The sequence below is a fragment of the Pteropus medius genome, unplaced genomic scaffold, assembly GCF_902729225.1.
Source record: "Pteropus medius unplaced genomic scaffold, Ma_sr-lr_union100, whole genome shotgun sequence".
NCBI classification, from domain to species: Eukaryota; Metazoa; Chordata; class Mammalia; order Chiroptera; family Pteropodidae; genus Pteropus; species Pteropus medius.
In genome coordinates this window covers 39,918,826-39,939,274 of record NW_024340849.1, presented here as the reverse complement: position 1 = coordinate 39,939,274, position 20,449 = coordinate 39,918,826, and the positions used below count along the sequence as shown (strand labels likewise).

At 35.5% G+C, this 20,449-nt stretch overlaps 1 pseudogene; it reads left to right on the top strand.

Moving 5' to 3' along the window:
* The first annotated feature begins 18,247 nt into the window (after nt 1-18,247).
* On the top strand, nt 18,248-18,367 carry LOC120589852 (uncharacterized; annotated as a pseudogene).
* Nucleotides 18,368-20,449: the final 2,082 nt, after the last annotated feature.

Genomic DNA, 20,449 nt, shown 5'->3' with positions numbered 1-20,449 from the left:
TTCTCACAGAACATTAGGTGCATAGAGTATGTAGGAAAAGTTTTAAGATAACATTAGACTATATTATTAGGAATTCTGTTTTAATTTCTTCAGTTTGGCATTTTACAATTTAGAAAGAATAGGGGGGAACTTGAAGGAAACATGAAGGAAAAAGCGAAGACTAAATTAGTAGAATTTAGAAAGAGGTTGAGGAGATGTAATGTTAGAACTTGAAGGAAACATGAAGGAAACATGAAGGAAAAAGCGAAGACTAAATTAGTAGAATTTAGAAAGAGGTTGAGGAGATGTAATGTTAGAGAAGATCAAAAGGCAATTGAGATGCGTTCAAAATAAACAAAGAGTCACTATGATTAGGAGTCCTCTCCACAATTGAGATATTTGGTCTATGAACTTTGTGACAATACAAGTGACTGGTTGCTTCATATTTAAATAATATTTAAACATGATTTTAGAAATTATGCTGCTAAATACTTGTTACTGATTTATAGATTTAGGATCTATAACTTAGAGTCTGCTCCCAATGATAAATGGTGAAAGGTTGCTTCTCAACTTCTAAAGAAATAGTTATTTTACTATTTATACATGACTCGTAATGAAACACTACTTCTAATTTTACTAAAGAGATCTGCTTTTAAAATCTGAAATAAAATCATGGGGCTACATTAAAAATTTCTTCCACATATCTGAAGATGCAAAATCTCTGTTTTAGCATACTGGACTTAAAACCACTTCTACCTTCGAAATTCATCAAGGCAAGCTGCACTCTGTATACTATATCACTGCCATCATCATCTCTGGTTTTCTTTCCATTGCCTTTCTTGACTCGGTGGCTGCATTCTCACACACATCACACTGACGGTAATAACAATGTTTGAGGGTCCAACAGAATATTTTGAAATACCAGCATTGTAGGAACTGCTTATTTGACAGAAGTGAATAATAAATAATAAAGGCAATAAAGAGTAACTGCGTGCTTGTCTCTGACACAGAAGTTACAACCTTATTGGGACAGGCACTCTTTGAGGGCAGGGTAGCTAGTATTAAAGTGCCCGATCTGTTATTTATGGAATAATTTTCTTGAAGTATTAGATTCTTTTTAATAAGGACCTAATCTTGTAGTTTGGAAATGTAAAGTGGTATCTATCAATTGGTATGGTTGTATAAATGATAAAGTTTGTTGTTTTTTTTTTTTAACCTTGCAATGTCTGGCTTAGAGAAAACAACTCTTGGGAGAGAAAAAGTAAAGTTTGGTCAGCCCACTGTTAGATTGTTAGTTTCACATTAGGAGTAACAATGATAGATTATTACCATGGCTGGAATAAAATTTTGTATCAAGAATTTTATTTTACATATAGGAAGGAAAACTCCAGTCTTAATTTTTGAACTCTTTAATTCCTATAGCCTTCAGGATTTGTGCACAAGCATCTGCTGGCATGTTCTTGAAGGACTGCTATTTTGCTAGGCTCCTTGAAACCCAGTTTACTCATTCTTCAAGAGCCAAATGAAAGAAAATATGTAAGTACAAAAATTATCCTCATGGTATTACTACTATAATAGAAACTTGGAAATAAACCTAAATATCCTACGGTAGAGTCTAATTAAATGAGAGGTGGTATTTTCTTATTCTGAAATACTATGGAGCCACATTTATTGTTTTTGATAGTTAATGATTTGAGAAAATGCTCATGATATAATGCTGATTGACAGTATAGACAACAAAATTATATATACTATATGAAGTCAGTTCATAAACCTACACATGAAGAAAATACTGCAGAATGTTAAGTTATTTTCTCTGGTGGTGGGATAGTAAGTGATTTTTATTTTTTATTTTTTAGAGACTTTTCTATGTTTTTACAATTCTTTACAATGAATTTGTTACTTTCACAATTGAAAAGAAAACCAACAAATGACATTGTAACTTTTAAAAGATCAAGCAGATCTTTTAAAAGATCAAACTTTTAAAAGATAATGCATCCTCTCTGAGGCCTTTACCAACAGATATTATTTGTTCCCGCTCCATGTTCACATAACACTCAGTAACCATTCTCCACTCTGAGCCAGAATAATCTTCCTGAAAAGTAAATCTTATGACTCAGCAATTCCACTCCTAGGATATACTCAAGAGAAAACACGTGACCAACCACTCAAAAACTTATACAACAAATGTTCATAGCAACATCTGTTGTAATAGCCAAAATGTGGATGTAACCTAAATATCCTGATGAATGGATAAATAAAATGTGGTATATTCTTACAATGGGTGATAGCCAAACCATTATATGTCTAAATCCTAATCCTCAGAATCTGTGAATATGTTATATTACATGCCAAATGGGGAATTAAAACAGCAGATTGCCAAGCAGCTGACCTTGGAATAGAGAGATGATTCTAGATTATCCATGTGGCCCCAGTGTAATCACAAGGGTCCCTAAAGTGGAAGAGGGAGGCAGAAGAAAACATTGGGGTTATTCAGTGTGAGAAGGACACCCTCTGTCATTGGCTTTAAAGATAGAATAAGGGAACCACTAGCCAAGGAATGCAGGAAACCTCTAAAAGCTGAAAAAGGCAAAGAAACTGAAGTTCTCCTCTAGAACTTCCAGAAAGAAATGCATCCCTGCCAACACCTTAATTTTAGCCCAGTGATGCTAACATCAGACTACTGACCTAAAGAACTGTGAGATAATAAATTTGCATTGTTTTAAGACACTAAGTATTATTAGTTATATATTAGTTATATAGTTATATAAGTGTTAAATTGTTATAGCTGCAATAGTAAAGTAAAACAAATAGAATATTATTCAACAATAAAAAAAATGAATATTGATACATGCTACAACATGGATAAACTATGAAAACATTAAGCTAAGTTAATGAATCTAGTCATAAAAGTCCACATGTTGCATGATTCCATTTCTATGAAATGCCCAGAATAGGCAAAGTTAATGAATCTAGTCACAAAAGTCCACATGTTGCATGATTCCATTTCTATGAAATGCCCAGAAAAGGCAAATCTATAGGTACAGGTCTAGTGGTACTTCAAAGCTGGGGCCAAGGTGGGGTGGGATGTGACTGCTATCAAGTAAACAGTTTCTTTTTGGAGCGATGAAATGTTCTAAAACTGATTGTAAAGATAATAGCACAGTTCAGTGAGTATACTAAAAACTGTAATGGTACGTGTATTATTTCTCAATAAAGTATGTATATACACACACATATATGTATATGTGTATGCTCATACATATGTGTGTGTATATATTCTCTGATGAAAAATCTTCAATGGTTTGAATAAAATACGAATGCTTAGAACAGCACACACAGCCCTTCATTATCTGGCCTGTATTCTTCCCAGCTGCATCTCTTGCCACTTTCTAATATGTACCGAAGAATCCAGACATACTAAATGATTTGCAGTTTTCTTGATCTCTCTCTGTACCTTTTCAAAAGTTGCTTTTCTACCTAGAACATCCTCATCCTTCTTCTTCTTACTCCTGTTATTTTTCAGAACTCAGTTAAAACTGCATCTACAAGGAGCTTTTCCTGTGCAATCCCACAAGGCTAGGTTAGGTATCCTTTAGTAATTTCTTCTATATTTATCTGTCTTCTCTATTAGACTATAAGCTCGTAAAATCTTATGTCTTATTCTTAATAGCTAGTATAGCATCTGGAACATGCTGGCAGTAAATTGATTCTAAAGTATTTATTTATGAATTAATATCTTAATTATATTACACATTGTATTTTTTGTATCCTTATCTCTTAAATAGATTGTGAGCGTCTTGCTCTTATTTACCTTTGTATTCTCCCGGCAACGCAATGCCAAGTTTATAATAGTTATTCTATAAGAGAATGAATGAATAGATATTATGCATAGTCATTTTTAGGCACCTTAACAAATTTATCAGATGTGACTACCCAGAACACAGTTAAGCTTTAGCTATGGTACTTTTTGCTTTTTTAAAGACACTGACATTTTAATGAATTTCTGAAAGCCACAGAATGTTTTTAAAAAATGACTGCATATGCTGCAAGTGTGATTTAAGTATATATAAATATATCAGTAATTTAGGTTACCTAATTTATAAATAAATGTTTCATTCTACGGAGACATATTATTTGTAAAGTAATAGGCTCAAGTTGATTAAAACTCACACATAGTTTAAGTAATTTAACAATTGAACATCTTTGCCCAACAGAAACTAATTCAAAACAATCTGTCTTTGTTTGTAGGATATGATTGAATCCCCAGCAGCAAATAGAATTCACTGGTCCATTATACTAACACAAAGGCTGTTAGAATGTGCATGCCTGGTGAGTATTAAGCACTGACATTCAGGGTCGGGTAGAACAGTGTTTTTTAAACTCAATCAGTCTTTATTACCGAAGCAATAACAAATACTCTCATAGAAATCATCTCCATGCTCATCACATCACAGAGAGTTCATATAATTAAAATCCGAATGGCTACATTCAAATGATCAAATATATTTTCTATATAAGATAATAATAAAATGTTAATTTTGAAAGCACTGTAAGGACAGTTGATTCGGGAAGACTTATGAGAAATAACCATATTATATATCCATTTTCAGATGAGGAAACTAGGGAACAGAAATGCCAAGTGACTTGCTCAAGGGCACATCAATAAAAAGTGGTAAGGTCCAAGTTGATACCAAAGCAATTTGGCTTTAAATTCAGGGTTCTTGATGTAGTACATATATACAATAGAATATTACTCAGCTATACAAAGAGATGAAATACTGCCATTTGTGACAACATGAATGGATCTTGAGGTAACCATGCTAAGCAAAATAAGCCAGACAGAAAAAGTTGAAAACCACATGATATCACTTATATGAGAGATATAAATCCAAAAGCAGCAAACAATCATGACAAACAGAGACTCACGAGCATGGATAGTGGACTAGTGGTTACCAGAGAGAAGGGAAGTGGGTGGTAGATAGGAGTAAAAGGAGTCAAATGTACGGTAATGGAAAGAAGTTTAACTATGGGCAGTGAACACACAATGCAATATATATTTTACTTACTGTTGAATTGTACGCTTGAAACTTATTGGATTTTGTTGATCAATGTCACCCCAATTAAAAAAAAAAATCCAAGGTTCTTCCCACTGCACCATGCCGCCTGCATCTTTTCAAGACATGCCTTAGAGAGCTGAAGTCATATGAATTGAAGAGATTATCAAGAAAGATAGGTAGACTCCCCCAACCTCACATCTGTTGATTATGTCCAATGACCACGTAACTTAACGACGTTAAGTGCTAGAGGAATCGAGTCCCCAAACTGGGGTTTCACAGACTTTTCTTTCTGATCTCACAGATTGAATCAGGCCTCTTTTTATCTTTGGTTGGCAATGGCACTGCTCCTAGACACTCAAAAGTGAGCCAGAGGGGCTTAAAGGGAGTGAGTTGATCTTGAAAAAAGTTGTTCCTTCTGACATTTTAAAGTAGCTAAATTCATACCAGCTTTCATAGTACATACATTAATTTACTGAGTACTTACTGTGACCAGTCATCATACTATGAGTTTAAAAAAATTTTTTTTTAATTTTAGCCTTACAATAATTCAGTGAAACATGTACCATTTTTACCATCTCATTTTGTAGATGAGGAAACTACAACTTAAGGAAAGTTAAGTAATTTAATTTGCTCCAGATCATAAATTCTGGAGGTAGAATTCAATCTGAGAAAAACTCCAGAACCCAAGCTATTTACTCTCTTGCCTTTTAACATGAACATCTTTGAAGCTGTTTTGTGATGAACTCCCATGCCCGCACCTTCAATCACTGGACCTAGCATTTAAGATCACCACAGAGGTTTTGTGTGGTTTCAGACTAACAAGTTAGAAAACAAACAGCAAAGGTAAAATATACATTTCAGACTTTAAAAAAGTCTCTAAGATTTAACATGATAGAATATCATTCAGCAATACAAAGGAATGGACTAATGACATATGCAACAACACAAATGAGTCTAAAAAGCATTATGCTAAATGAAAGAAACAAGATTCGGAAGACTCCATCCTGTATGATTTTATTTAAATGACATTCTGGATAGGATAAAACTATAGGGGCCAAAAGATATATCAATGGTTACTTGTGGCTAGGAAAGGAGGAAGTGGCTAACTGTAAGAGAACAAGGGAACTTTTGGGGATGATAAAAATATTCTATTTACATTTGTCAAAATTATAATGGTGTACACCTGAAAGAGTGAATTTACTGTGCATAAATTATAACTCAGTAAACCCCACTTTAAATAATAAATGAATAAATATAGTCTCTAAAGCAGTATTTTTCAAATCTCCATTAGTGAGACATAACCCATCAATGAGTTGAGAACTTCATTTAGTAGGTTGTGACTGGCATTTGGAAAAAAGTGAAATAGAATAAAATAGGAAATATCAGAGTCATTGCACACAGTAAAAGGAACATTGTTAATGAAGCATTGGCTTCAGGAAATTAGCATATCAGGAAAACAGAAACCATTGTCAGTCAGTGTGTTTTTAACAGAGGGCATTTAATCCAGAAAACTGGTTATATAAATGCTGACGAAGTTGAGAAGCCAAACAGGGGAAGGTGAGGCAACCCAAAGGTCAGCAACGGTAGAAACTACTACTACCTTTAAACTGGAAGGACAAAGGGAAGTGGCAGTGTTGCTGGATCCCAGAGCTGGGATCCTCCAACAGAAGCTGAAATCACAGGAGGCTTTTTTTTTTTGGCTGAGCTGAAGCCAGAGAAGAAACTCAGCCACTGTCAAATATGCATTATAGGCAGAGAAAGATGGAGAGAATCAACCTAGCTTTTCCATTCCTCCTACCCTCCAGTGTCATAACAGGGCCCTGCATGGGTGAGACCTAGACAGAACATAACCTGGAGCCTCAGAAATACAGCCTCTCAGGATCTGCAGAGGAACAGCAGGGAGTGGCTTTGAGAGCCAGCAGGACAGGGGCTGGCACAGCCGCAAAGTAAAACCTATTTTTTTTATTAAGGGTCACATTCTAAAAGGTTTAAAAGGCATTGCTTTAGAGGGAGGAGCCACTGTCTACTTTATGCCATTATATTTTATTCTACATACAAAAGGAATAAAAATCACACTCTTGACCACTAGAAGATGCCAAATTTTGCCCTTTTTGATGTGTTTATATAAGGCAGTTTGAACTAAAGAAGTCAGTTGAGAGACAAACCCACTTCTCTCATTAGTTTTGGAATAGTTATACAAAGGTCTCTTAGTAGAGAAAACTCCCAGCAGATATAGGTGAAATTTAGGCTAGAAACAACGGAACAAGAAGGAAACATACAAGTGGCAAATATGTATACTAAATGGTTCTCTCTGATAGTGTACAAGAAAAATAATATCAGTTAAAAATTGATAAGCTGGGTATGAAATTGCCTGTCAGCAGCTATTTGTGTGACAGCTCTATTAAATTGCCTAGATCCACAAGGAACAGCAGCCAAAATTCATTAGCACCACTTTATTTCTGACTCTGGTGATGGTTTCCTTCCTCTAGTTCTAAAGCTTTGATTTTAAATCATTTTGGGGTTTCTGATCCCAGGAAATGACTTTCAAGGCTCCCTCACTGAGTCAAATGTAATGTTTGATCCCTTGTACTTAAAAACATGCCAGTGCCTACATTTGGATTTCTCTGTTTATACTAATTGTGCAGGAACAATGTGCTTCAATTTGTTTCTTTTCTGTCTTATCTCCTGCAGTTATTTTTAAGTATGATTTTGGTAATAATATTTTAAACTGTACCATTATCAAGAGTTCTTTTTAAAGGCAATGAATATTTGTTAGATGAATGATGAGTGGATGGAAGGATGAAGGCCATGTGAGTGAGTCTCAGTTCCAAGTTTAGACAGGCTCGTGGGGAAGTCCTCAAGCCAGTTTCCTGGTTCTGACTAGATGTGTAGTTTGAAGACCACCAGAAAGCCACTGTGCTGCCACCTAGTGGTAGTTTAACCTTCATGCAGGAAAGTACTTGAAAAACAAGCTTGAATACGAAACGAAAGTGAGTATTTCAATTCTTTTTCTGGTTCCATCTGCTTATGGCTGCCTCTCCTCATTTGGCTATCTTTGATAGTAATAGCATTACATCTTGGTTATTTAACATATGTACAAAGAACATGTTCAAAATTATTTAAATAGGTGTCACTAGTTCAGGCACCATATAGTGGGGTAGGTCCTGCCTGGTATAATAAATGCCAAAGGTCTGTGTGTATTTTGAGACAGTCATCAGGCCCCTGGTTTTTTAAATGTGATAGCCAGCTGTTTTTAAGAGAAAGCATGATAATAATTTCATTACTTCCATACTTCTGTTTCAATTTGACAATTCTCTTTAAAGAACATACTTTTCTTTTTCTGGACAAACACTAATGTCTTGGTAAAAACCATTTATCTCAGAACATAACAATGTAAAAATAAAATAAAACAGTTACAAAGTTTAGGAAACAAGGAGTATAAAATAAGGACTTTATGTAAAATAGATTTTATTGTATAATAAAGTTACCTTGGCTGAAGGAATTTGAGATTGAGACTACGTTAGTTTATGTTAGGTAACACTTCTCTCAGACTTTATTTGCTTTCAGTGGGAATTTTGGGGATGTTTAAACAAGTGCCCAAGCATATTTCTACATTTGAATGAGGCTCAAGGATCCTGTGGAAAAGGAGTCAAACTCTTCTCACAGCTGAACATGTCCGATGGACTCAGGATGAGGGGAAAAGAAGCCAGAGTATAAAGAAGGCAAGAAGGCAGAAGCCGGGAGGGGAATCCTCATGAGTGTTGAAGAGGTTTGGAGGGAGGGCCAGGCTGTGCATCAATCCACTCAGGACTTTGACAGATTGGACGAGGCCCACTCACCTTATGGAAGACAACCTGCTTTACTTAAAGTCAACCAATTTAAGTGTTAATCTCATCTACAATATTCTTACAGAAACATTCAGAATAATGTTTGATTAAGTATCCTGTTCGGACATCCTGCAACCCAGCCAAGTTAACACAAAATTAACCATCACATGTGCCTTGGTGAGGGCCTGTTCTTATCCATTGTGCTATGCTCTCACTAGACTCTTTTAAGCTATAGATTCATGTGCTTCATTTCTGAGAAATGTTGTTGAATCTTTTCTTTGAACACTCCCTTACACATTTCCTCTCTTCTGTATCTCTGGAGCTCCTACTATTAGGGTTTTAGAAATTCTAGCTGGACCACCAATGTTTCCATCTGCTTTTCTTATTTTTCATCTGCTTGTCTTTTCTGGAAGATTTCCTTAATTTTTCTTTCAACCCTTTTATTGAGTTTTAATTTTTGCTGTCATATTTCTAGTTTCTAGAGATTTTTTTCCTTTGAGAGACCTCTCTCCCCTTTTAAAATAGCATCCTGTTCTTGTTTCATGTGGTGAACCTTTTCTTATCTCTCTCAGGATATTAAAGGCAGCATTTCTTTTTTAAAAAAATTCTTTTTCTCTTGCAAGGTTTGTTTCCTCCAAGTTACTTTTTTCTGTTTATTTCTTTGGTTTCTATCTTTCATATTGGAGACTTCCCTCAGACGTATGGTAGTTCTGGGTTGTTTTAATACCCTCAAGAGTAGGGAACTAAAAAGCTACTGGTAGTGGGTTGAGGGGAAGGAGATAGGTGTTGAATGTGACCTTCACAATGGGATGAACTGGTCAGATTGTGCGTAGCTGGGAACCTCCACTGTCAGTTTGTTTAGATCTATTTTATTGGGCTGGTTAAATTCCTCAAAGAAAACTTCTGATTTCCTTTCTTAAGGACAGGGCTTCTGGTTGCTAAGAAGTGGCCGAGGTGTCTCAGGGTGCAGATGTAGATGTTCGCTTCATCTCTGTTCTCAGTATTATATGCCCCATGTTTAATCATGCCTGGTGTCCCTTGTTTTAATCTCTCCTGAGAGTAAACCTCCACCGTCTCACTAGGTCTTATCAGTGGCCCAGCTGCCAAGTAGGGAGGAGATCTGGGGTCCAATTACTTAATAGACTCTCAACTAAGCATCCTATTTTCAGCTTATCCCCACTCCCACCTCCCAGCTTCCACATGCTGCCACTATTTGAGCCCACCGGAGACTCTATAAATTGGAACGGGTGCCAGTTTTCCCCACTGCTGACTTAAGATTCTATTTTTGGGTGGTTTATTAAGCTATTTATCACCCCATCTGTTTTCCAGCTTCAAAATCTTGCTTCTATTGCCTCCCTTTCCTTTATGACAATTACTTCACTGTGTTTTAATGGGGTTGTGAGAAGGAGCAAAAGTAGATGCCTGTGTGAAACTCACTATCTTTACCTGAAAGGCCTTCTGCAGAATCTTTAAAATGAATTTCTGTTTATGAAGTTTCTATTCACTTAAAAATTCTTTAAGTATTTTTAAGGTACAGAAGTAGAGGTGTTTTTTTTTTTTTTAAGTTTGGTTTTTTTTGTTGTTGTTTTGGAGGTCAAACACAATTAACTTCATGCGTATGATTTCTTTCATTGTTTCCAAGCTTAAGAAGTCTTTTCCCTATGTTAAGATTAGATAAATACTTAAATCTGTTCTAAGGAAATCTGCCAGGTAGCCATGGTTTTTTTGGCACCAGCTCCCAGTCTTCTATTGGCAATGATTTCCTAACTCTCCTTCTAGAGTATCCCCAATGACTTTCAGAATCCCCATGATGGCAGCTGTTCACTAACATTCTCAGCCAAGGCCTTTTCTTCTCTTCCATGGTAGCTCCTTGTGCCTCAGGCCTTTCCCAAACCCTTCCATCTCATCCAAACTCACCTGTTCAGGGGCTTATTTCATTATAATCTGCTCTTTCTTAGCTAACAAAAGGTACCTAGAACTATTTTAGAGGAACTTTATATTCATTATTGATTTAATCCTTACAACAACCCAGTGTAATGGATATTATTAGTCTCATTTCATAGATTAATAAATTGAGGCTTAGAGAAGTTAAGCCTCTCTTGTTCAAGCTGGTAAGTCAAAGAAGGTCTACAGTACCACAGCTTTTAACCTCTGCATACTTTCTCCCTATGCTAGAAAATATTTACTGTGCTAACTCACACAATAAGACATTTAAAAAATTTAATGGCTATTTTTAAGAGAATACTTTAACCTAAATAGTGAGTCTAATAGTGAAATTTTCAAATACAACTAAAGTTTTAGGCAGTGGAGCCTTTCACTGCCATTTAGGGTTACCTTTCTCCGCCCATCTGCCCCCGCAGAATGCAGCAGTCTATTTGGCATTTTTAACATTGTAGCTAAAGATTACAAAAATAAAGCCATTTATGACCATAAAAAGCTCTGTGGGAGCTATGTTATAAACTACAGCACTCGGCTGAGAAAGACTAGTTTTTAAGCAGTGTATTTAGATATGTTGACGTGTTACTAGACACATACTTGAGCCCATTCTCCATTTCACCCTTCTGTTTTTCAAGTCAAAGGATTTTTATTCTTCATGGAAACAAATGATATCAAAATCACAAGGCATTTACTCTGATTATTTTCATATAAGGTTACATAAACACACAGTATTTATGATTTAATACACATTTTTTAGCCTTACTGGGCTAAGTTGCTTTCCAAGAAAGAATAGCACAGTATTTTCTAGATCTTCCCCAGAGATTCAGTATTATTTCTCCTCTACCCCGGAACATTCAGCTCTTCACCTCTGACACCAAGCTGTACAAATTCCCCAGTTTGTGTTTATGTCTCTTTCTCTCTCACACAAACACATTAAAGGACTACTATGTGCATTGCATGTGACATAAAAATAATAGGACAATGATCCTCTCTTCAAAGAGGTCATGGTCTAGAGGAGACATACAATGTACAATATGAAAAAAAAATATTTTAAAAATCCATTTCTGTAGGAAGAAAAATAAGAATTTTTTCTTTTATACTTTCAGACAAAAAAATGGCGGTTTCAGACTTTTTGCCCCCTAACCCCCAAAACCCTAAATCTTCTCATACCCCTGTCTTCTCTTCTCAGTAAATGGCATTCAGGCAGTTTTTTAGACCAAAAACTTGTGCTGTTTCTCTTAGTGTCCATGTCTGTCCCTTTCTGTCTGCTCCAAATCCAATCTATCATCAGGTACTCCAAAATATATTCAGCAGCCAACTGGTCTCTTTTTTCACTTCTGCTACACTAATCTAAGCACATCATTTCTCACTTGGACTGCTGCAATAGTTTCTGAATGGAGTCTGCTTCCTTTTCTTCCATTTTTGCTCCATGGCAATTTATTCGTCACAAAGCAGTCAGAGAGCTCTTCTAAAAGTACATGTTAGCTTCTATTTCAGCTGTAATGGGGTAACATGGTCTGGATCTACCTTCTACCATAATTAGAAAAATGTATATTTATTTAACAACTTTTAAATGTATTTAACAACTGTGTTTAGACATTAGACAACTGGCAGCACAGACCATTATCTCTGAGAAAGGAAACAATTGAGTGAAGCCAGCGAGTGTCCCAGGTTACCTGAGACAGTTTCCGGGCTTCATGCAGGCAGCAGGAACCCAGACAGATGCCAGAGGTCTTACTGAATTGAACAGAGATGAGAATTTGGAGAGGCCAAGGTAGTTAGAATTTGTGGAGCACCATTTTTTGAAAAAACTTCACTTTCCATATCAAATTACTTTGGTTACTATGTCTCAAATCAACTATGTAAGTGTGGATCTATTTCTTAACTTTCAGTTTTAGTTCTCTTTATTTATCAGTCATTACCACATTGTCTTAATTACTATCGTTTTAAACAGTCTTGTGATAAGGTAGTATATGGCTTCCAGCTTTGTTCTCCTTTTTTGTGATTGTTGCTCTAGGTCTTTTGCATTTCCAGAAAATTTTCGGAGTCAGCTTGTCAATTTCCATAAAAAGTTCTGTGAGGATTTTAGTTGAAATTGTGTTGAATTTACAGATCATTTTTGGAAGGCTATTAATCTTAACAAGATTGTGTCTTCTAATTCATGACCATGATATAACTTTCCATTTATTTAGATTTTCTTTAATATCTTTTACCAGTGTTTTGTATTTATAACTGTCTAAGTTTAACACAATTTTTGTAAATTTATTCTTAGTTTATATTTTTTATGCTATTTGAAATGGTATTTGAAATTTTCATTTTTCAATCATATGCCAGTAAACAGATATATAATTGAGTTTTGTATATTAAACTTATATTCTATGACCTTGTTAAGGTCACTTATTAAAACTATTAATTTTCTGGTACATTTGCTTTGATGTTTCTATAATAAACAATCATATTATCTATGAATAAGGACAATTTAACTTCTTTTTTCTATTCTTTAATTTCATTGTGATCAGAGAATATACTCTGTAAAATTTTAATATTTTTGATTTTTCATGAGACTTGTTTTATGGCTTACCATGTGGTCATGATGGTGAATGTTTTAGATGCACTTTAAAGATGTTTTACCATTGTCTTCTGGCATCCATTGTTTCTCATGAAATATTTCAATAATGAAATGCCATCATAAATCATTGTTTCTCTGTATGTAAATGTTTTTCTCTGACACTTTCAAAATAATCTCTTTATTTTAGTAATTGGACTATAATATACCTAGTAGTGATCTTCTTGTATTTATTTTGCTTGGAATTTGTTGAGTTTCTTGAATAGGTAAGTCAATTATTTCCACAAATTTGTAGAAATTTCGACTTTTTTTTTTCAGTTCTGTTTTTGTCTCATCTCTTACTTTTCTCACTCTGTGATTCAAATTATACTTGCATTAGATCATTTAAAGTGCCCTACAGATTATTGAGGCTGTGTTCATTATTTGCAATCATTTCCCCTAGCTTTTTTCAGAATGTATAATTTCTAATGGTCTTTCTTCAAGTTCACTGATTGTGGTAACCATGAGAATTGCCTCCCAGGCTGTCAGCTACCAAGAGTGTAATTGACTGAAGGCCTGAGCTGCTATACTGTGAACTCATCACTATGTTGTGCTGAGGCCACACTTCCTATAGGCTGCTGCCAGTCGAACATTGAGAGTGGCAGAGATTCTAAGGACTCCTTTGATGGATCACTTTGGCTTGATGACTCCCTGTTGGCCTTCCTGAACTTTCCTTAGACTGCACTACATGACACCTAACCTTCTTCCTTTTCTCTTTCACTCTAACACAGGTTTGCAGTGTAATACGATGGCTGTCACAGCTTTCCTCAGTCCCCTCTCCATTTTCTATAAGAAGCATTTCCCTAAATAAAAGACTTTCATATTTAATTCATTCTTAGTGTCTGCTTTGAGGGGGCACCTGGAATAACACAGGTAAATTTAGGAGTGGTCTGAGGAAACAGGTGGAAAAATAAGGATTTGAAATTGACTTTCCCACCACCTGGCAACTGATTAAGATGCAATTCTGCTGGCAGATGGAGCAAGGGTAGTCTATGGCAAAAGACACAAGCTCAACTGCTAAATCTTTTATTGGTGATGAATTGGGGAAATGTATCAGTGGAGAGCAATGTTGTGAAAGGTATGATAATGTAAGTATGCATACAGACTGTGCTCTGAAATCTATTTCTGAATTTGCATCAAGGGTACACTTGCCATGAATGACTATGGCAGAGAACTATGGAAACACTACTCCTGGGAGACACAGGACTCCTCTGATGGCAGACTTTGACTCAAGGACTCTCCATTGTCTTTTGCAAACCTTCCTTGACTGACAAACAGTCCATCCATCAAATCTTCCTTCCCTCTCTCCTTCACTTGAGGGTCAGACCTGCATCACAGTGTAATGGCTCTACCAGTCTTCTCCAGCTCTCTCTCCATTTTTTCTTACTAGTATTTTTTATAGTAGCATCCTTACATGTTTAATCCCCTCTTAGTGTCTACTCCTCAAAAGACCCAGATGAACACACTGACCCTTTCTTCTGTTATTCTAATAGCTGTTAAGCTATTGTTGAGCTATTAAAATGGTCCGGGGCAGGTGCTTCTGTGGCTCATACACATTGTCTATCTGCTGGCTCTCCTCACTGGCATGGGGCAGCCCAGGCCTGCAATTGCTCCACCTTCCCCTGCATGCTCTGTCAGCTTTTTTACTCCTGAGTGGATGTGTGTTTAGCTTCAGAATGAAAGACACCAGCATCAGACAGGACATTCTGAAATAATATGACTTTTAAGAAGATTTCTCCAATGAGGACATGTTCCTTCCACTGAGCTTTCATAGCCTTTGCTTATATATTAGTATTACATTCTTCCTTGTATCCAAACTATTTATTTTAATTACTAAAGTGTGAGTTCCTGGAGGAAACAACTTTTCAGTTTGATTCCGAGAGGGCTGTCTAATCATATATAGTTTTGTCTTTACTGTTATCAGAGTGTGCCATAACCCAGGATGACCAATCAGAATATATCATCCCTCTGGACATAGCGATTGGTTTAAGTGACAGTCACACAATCAAAAATCAAGCCAATCAGAGTTCTTTTAAGGAGGTCATTATAAGACAATAGAAAGAAAAAGAGGTTTGTTTTTTCTCAGTTGTTAATTAATTTTACATTCAAATCAATCCTACAGTTGTTTTTTTGCCTCTGCATGCAAATTAAGTCAACACATAATAAAGTACTGTCTACACATGGGAGACTCCACTGAAGACATGGTGTTTGGATCCAGCCATGCCTGGAATCAGCTCATCTCCTGAGACTTCAGGTTACATGGTAATGAAGTCTTTTACTTAGGCTAGTTTATGTAAAGTTCCTATTTCTTGCTGAAGGAGTCCTGGTTGATTTAGTAAGTAAATATAACATATATTCATTTGATAGTATAATAGTATTTGTATAGATAGATCTCAAAGTCAACCGTTGAAATACTGATCCTTTCCGTGAATTATACTTTGATATTGAAGGAACTGTATTCTTTCTTTCTAATATATTCTGACCAAATCCAACTCCCAATTATTCTTTTTTTTTTTTCCACTAAGCATTAGGGATGCCTTTTCTATCCATGCTCTTATTTTATACTATATACCTTTTCTGGAAAATCTTACCTACTCTCATTGTTTCAGCAACCATCTCCAGGCTGATAAAAATAAATTCACATTTCTTAATCCTCCACTCAAAGCATCAAGAACCGGATATCCAAATACTGGTTGGCATTGACACATCACTATTTCCCATGTACTTCAAAGCGAAAGTGTCAATATGAAATTAATCATCTTTCCCAACTATGTTCTTTTTCTTATAATTTAAAAGTATTAATTGATGAACATACAATCTACCTGATCTCTAAAAGAAGGTAACGTCCTTGAGTCTTTCTTTGTCATTCACCTTCTGTATACAATCAAGCCATCGAGCCCAATTATTGACTTCATCTTTCAATTATTTATTAAGTCCATCTTCTCCTTACTATTACCATTATTTATAACAATAATATCCGATTTTAGTCTCTACCTTCCCCCAAATAGAGGGCCCCACTTACTACCACAGCTCTATCCGAATCACAAGGCTGTCTCTAGGGAGTCTTTCCTTTATGTAGAAAGTACAAACTCTTCTTGGTCTAAACTTTGCCTCTCTCTCCTGCCTTCCTTTCAGACATTCACTGCCCCTTGCTTTACACTGGAGCAGTTGAACTTTTCTCACAATATCATTCCTTACTTGGTTTTCTACCTTGACTCATGCTGCTGTCTCTTCCCACCCTGTTACCTGTAATTTTTTCCCTTTACATATCAGCTCAGGAGGTAGCTACTTCAGGATGCCAGTTCTCAATTTCTGAAACCATATGAGGGGCTCTGAGGTCTCAGAAATTATGCACCTATTTTCAATGATTACCATAGCTACCACAGTGACCATTTTCATTTGTCTCCCTCTCATTCGTTTCTAAGCTACATTCAATATCTGTAGGTAGAGTAAATTGATTAAAATAGTCAAAGTTACAGATACCCTCAATCAACACGAGAGGTCACTGTTAACTTTTGTTTGAACAAATGAACATCTAAACTTAGTTTTAAAATACTGTCTTTTTTTAAATTGAATCTTGGAATTTAAAAAAATGTTTTCGTCCTGAGGTGGGTTTTTTTTTTAAACAAAAACAACTTTTTAGACTTATGTAGGTTTAACAATGGTTATTTTTCTAAGCAAAAACTACTATAGTTTATTTTTTAAAATCTACTGAATAATGTATGAGTTAGCTTAGCATTGCCTGCCCAACTAATATTTGCTGATTAGACAAAAAATATTGATTTTTTTTTTTAAAACATGTAATTAATTGTATTTCTTTGAAAAATCATAGAACTTGGGGAAAGGGCAGAAAAGAATGTTTTAAATTTTTTCTAATCTTCACAAAAGATAAACTATCTCTTGTAATGAATAGCAAATATTTTATCATTTATTAAGATTATCTGTAGAACTTTTAAAGTATTAAATAATTTAAGAGGTGCAAAAAATACACCAAAACCATACTGTACCAAGAAAAAAAAATAGAATATGCTTTCAAAAGCAAAGGCTTGACGGTGCTTTAATTTTTTAAGCATTTTAAAATTTTTTATATATAAGAAGACACATAATATTAACCTTTATTTTTCTTTTCGTACCTCTCAGTTCACCAGCTTTGTAAATGACTCCACTCCTATCTAATTCTTCTAGTCAAAAATTTGGTGGTCATCCTTGATTTTCCTTTCTTCTCATTTTTTTATATGTAAATAATTAACAAAATTTATTGGTTCTGCCTCCAAAATATACCTTTAATCTATCTACTACTCTCTGTCTCCTCTGCCACCAACTTGATTCAAGCTGTTGCCTGTCATGACTGTAACAGCCTTCTTACTGGTCTCCCCGTCCGAGCTGCACAAGCCATTTGGAACTCTCAACTCTGGGGGAAAAAACCCAACTTCATTCTAAATCTACTCTTCATAGAGCTCTAAGGAACAACTTCAGGGAGAAACTCCTTGCAAATTTGGACCAATCTAAGAAAAACATACTGAGAAGAATTATTGAACACTTTAGTCTGCAGTCTCCAAACTTTCTGGCACCATGGACTGGTGCTCCTATGAGAATCTGATGCCTGATGATCTGAGGTGAAGCTGAGGTGGTGATGCTAGCACTTGGGAGCTGCTACAAATACAGATGAAGCTTCGCTTGCTCACCTGCCTCTTACCTCCTGCTGTGCCGCCTGGTTCCTAACAGGCCACGAATTAGTACCAGTTCACACCCCAGGCGTTGGGGACCCATGCATTAGGTGACTAATCCTAGGAACATCACATAGCCAACTAAGTCAGTGCTTCAAGAAAAGAGAACTTGTCTATGGCCATGCTACCCTGAACAAGCCTGATCCCGTCTGATCTCAGAAGCTAAGCAAGGTTGGGCCTGGTTAGTACTTGGATGGGAAACCACCTAGGAAGACCAGGTGCTTGTAGGTGTAAAAAATAAAAAAATAAGGGATTCTAAGATGACAAGGTCCTTACAATCTGTGAGGCCAACCAAAGGTTGCCTCGCCTAAAAAAAAAGAAAAGAAAAGAGAACTCAACATTGCTTTCTTTCTATTACAGCAGAAGTTACAGGTAACATTGTTTTCTTTGTTGGATTCGGAAGTGATCAGAACTTCCAAAATAGGGTTATTTATATTTTGAAAGAACACTGAGTCTTGAGAGTATTTCCCTTGTGGCAATAATGCTTTTTGTTATACGGGGAATGCAGCTTCTGCAAATAGTTGAAAATTTGATCCTTTTATTTTAATCGAACAGGTCAGCCTTTGCAATTCATTTTATTGGAGAACATGTATTCAACAAGCCTCCGCTTCAACATGGTTTATAGTGAGTGACTGAGTTAGAAGCAGAGCGACATTTTACTCCTTTCCTTAAAGAGGAGTAATTTCTCCCATAAAATTTACTGGGTATGATATAGGGAAGGCCAATGTATTAAATTTTCCTGAAAATTAATTTTTAGCTTCATTTAGCAGACCAGCCTTGAGCCTTAAACTAAACAACATTTGTATTTTATTGTCTGATCTTCAGAGACACTAAGAATCATATTTTAAGGAATTGGAATGAAGTGTTTTTAGCATTTTCAATTTTCCTTTGTCTCTCAAGGTCTTCTGATTCTAGTTATTTTTTTTTACCATGTTCTTTGATTCAGTGTCTTCCTTCATTCTCAGTTTAGCACAGAGAAGGAACATTAAATACACATAACTATCTGAAAATAATATTTAAGTACCACTTTTAATATAGAATGTTTTGTTTCTAAATTAAAATAAACTTGTTTCCAATATTTGTGTAAAACTATTTTTTAAAAAGTTTTATCCTTACTCCAAAAATAGTTTTTCTAAGACTGGATAAAGAAGATAGAGAACGACTGTTCCGATGATGGTAGCCTACATTATAAATATGAGTCCTGGCTTAGATATTTCTTCCCTATCTTAATATGTTTTCAAGAATATTGGTTACCATTTATTAAACATAGTCTATGTGTCAGTTGCTGAATTGGGCACTTTCTGCATTTTCTCATTTAACGTACTTAGTCTTCACATCAATCCTGTAAGGTAGATATCACTATCCTATTTTATAGCTGAGGAAACTGAGGTCAGTGATATTAAGGAACTACCTAAATTTACACAGTTAGTCTGTGACAGCAACAGGACTCGAACCCAGTTCTTTCTGAACCCAAAGTATGTTTGTTTGTTTTTAACCACAGTATACTTCCTTTTATGCCTTTTCTCCAAAATATTCCCAAGTAGATGATCACACAAATAACTTAAGCTTCAAATGTTTGTGAGATTTTAAATCTTTGGAATTTTCTGTCACCTTCAATGAGCTAGTCTAAAATACAGAGAAACATGGAGGACTTATCTGAGTCAAGGGGACAATTTTAGAAATCACTTACTAGGTTATCTTTTAAAATACAAAACCAAACAAGGTGTACAAAACATTTCTCAAAATTAACCTGAGAAATTAGATCCCCTTTTTAGTAATAAGTTGTTCTTACCCATTATATACATTCTGTGCCATCATAGTTGATATAAAAACCAAAATCTGGTAAAACATTAAATTTTTATCATGAAGTAGGAAAGACTTCTTTAGATCTCCAAGAATCTAATAAGTGTCAAGTGCTGTTCGTCCTCTGCTCAGACTACCAGGAAAAACTCTGAAGGTTTATGATTGTAGGAGCAGCACCTCACAACCCCAACATAGACTAAATGCTAAAGACAAATGACCACCAGGGAAGTAGGAGGACCATGTGTTGGGGCCCAAAGAGGTATTATATTGATGGATGAACAGGTCAATTTATAACTGTAGCTATTATCTTAAAAAAAAAAAAAGAATATAAACATAAAGGTAACTAGTGGTAGTTAATTCATTATTTTGCTTGCAGGACTTTACTCTTAATTTCTCTTATTCTCTAGGAGGCTTTTTATTTATTTATTTAAGAGATGTTGGATATTAGATGAAAATTTCACTGAAAATTGAAAGTTGTCCATTTAAACTGTGACCAGAATTGTAGACACA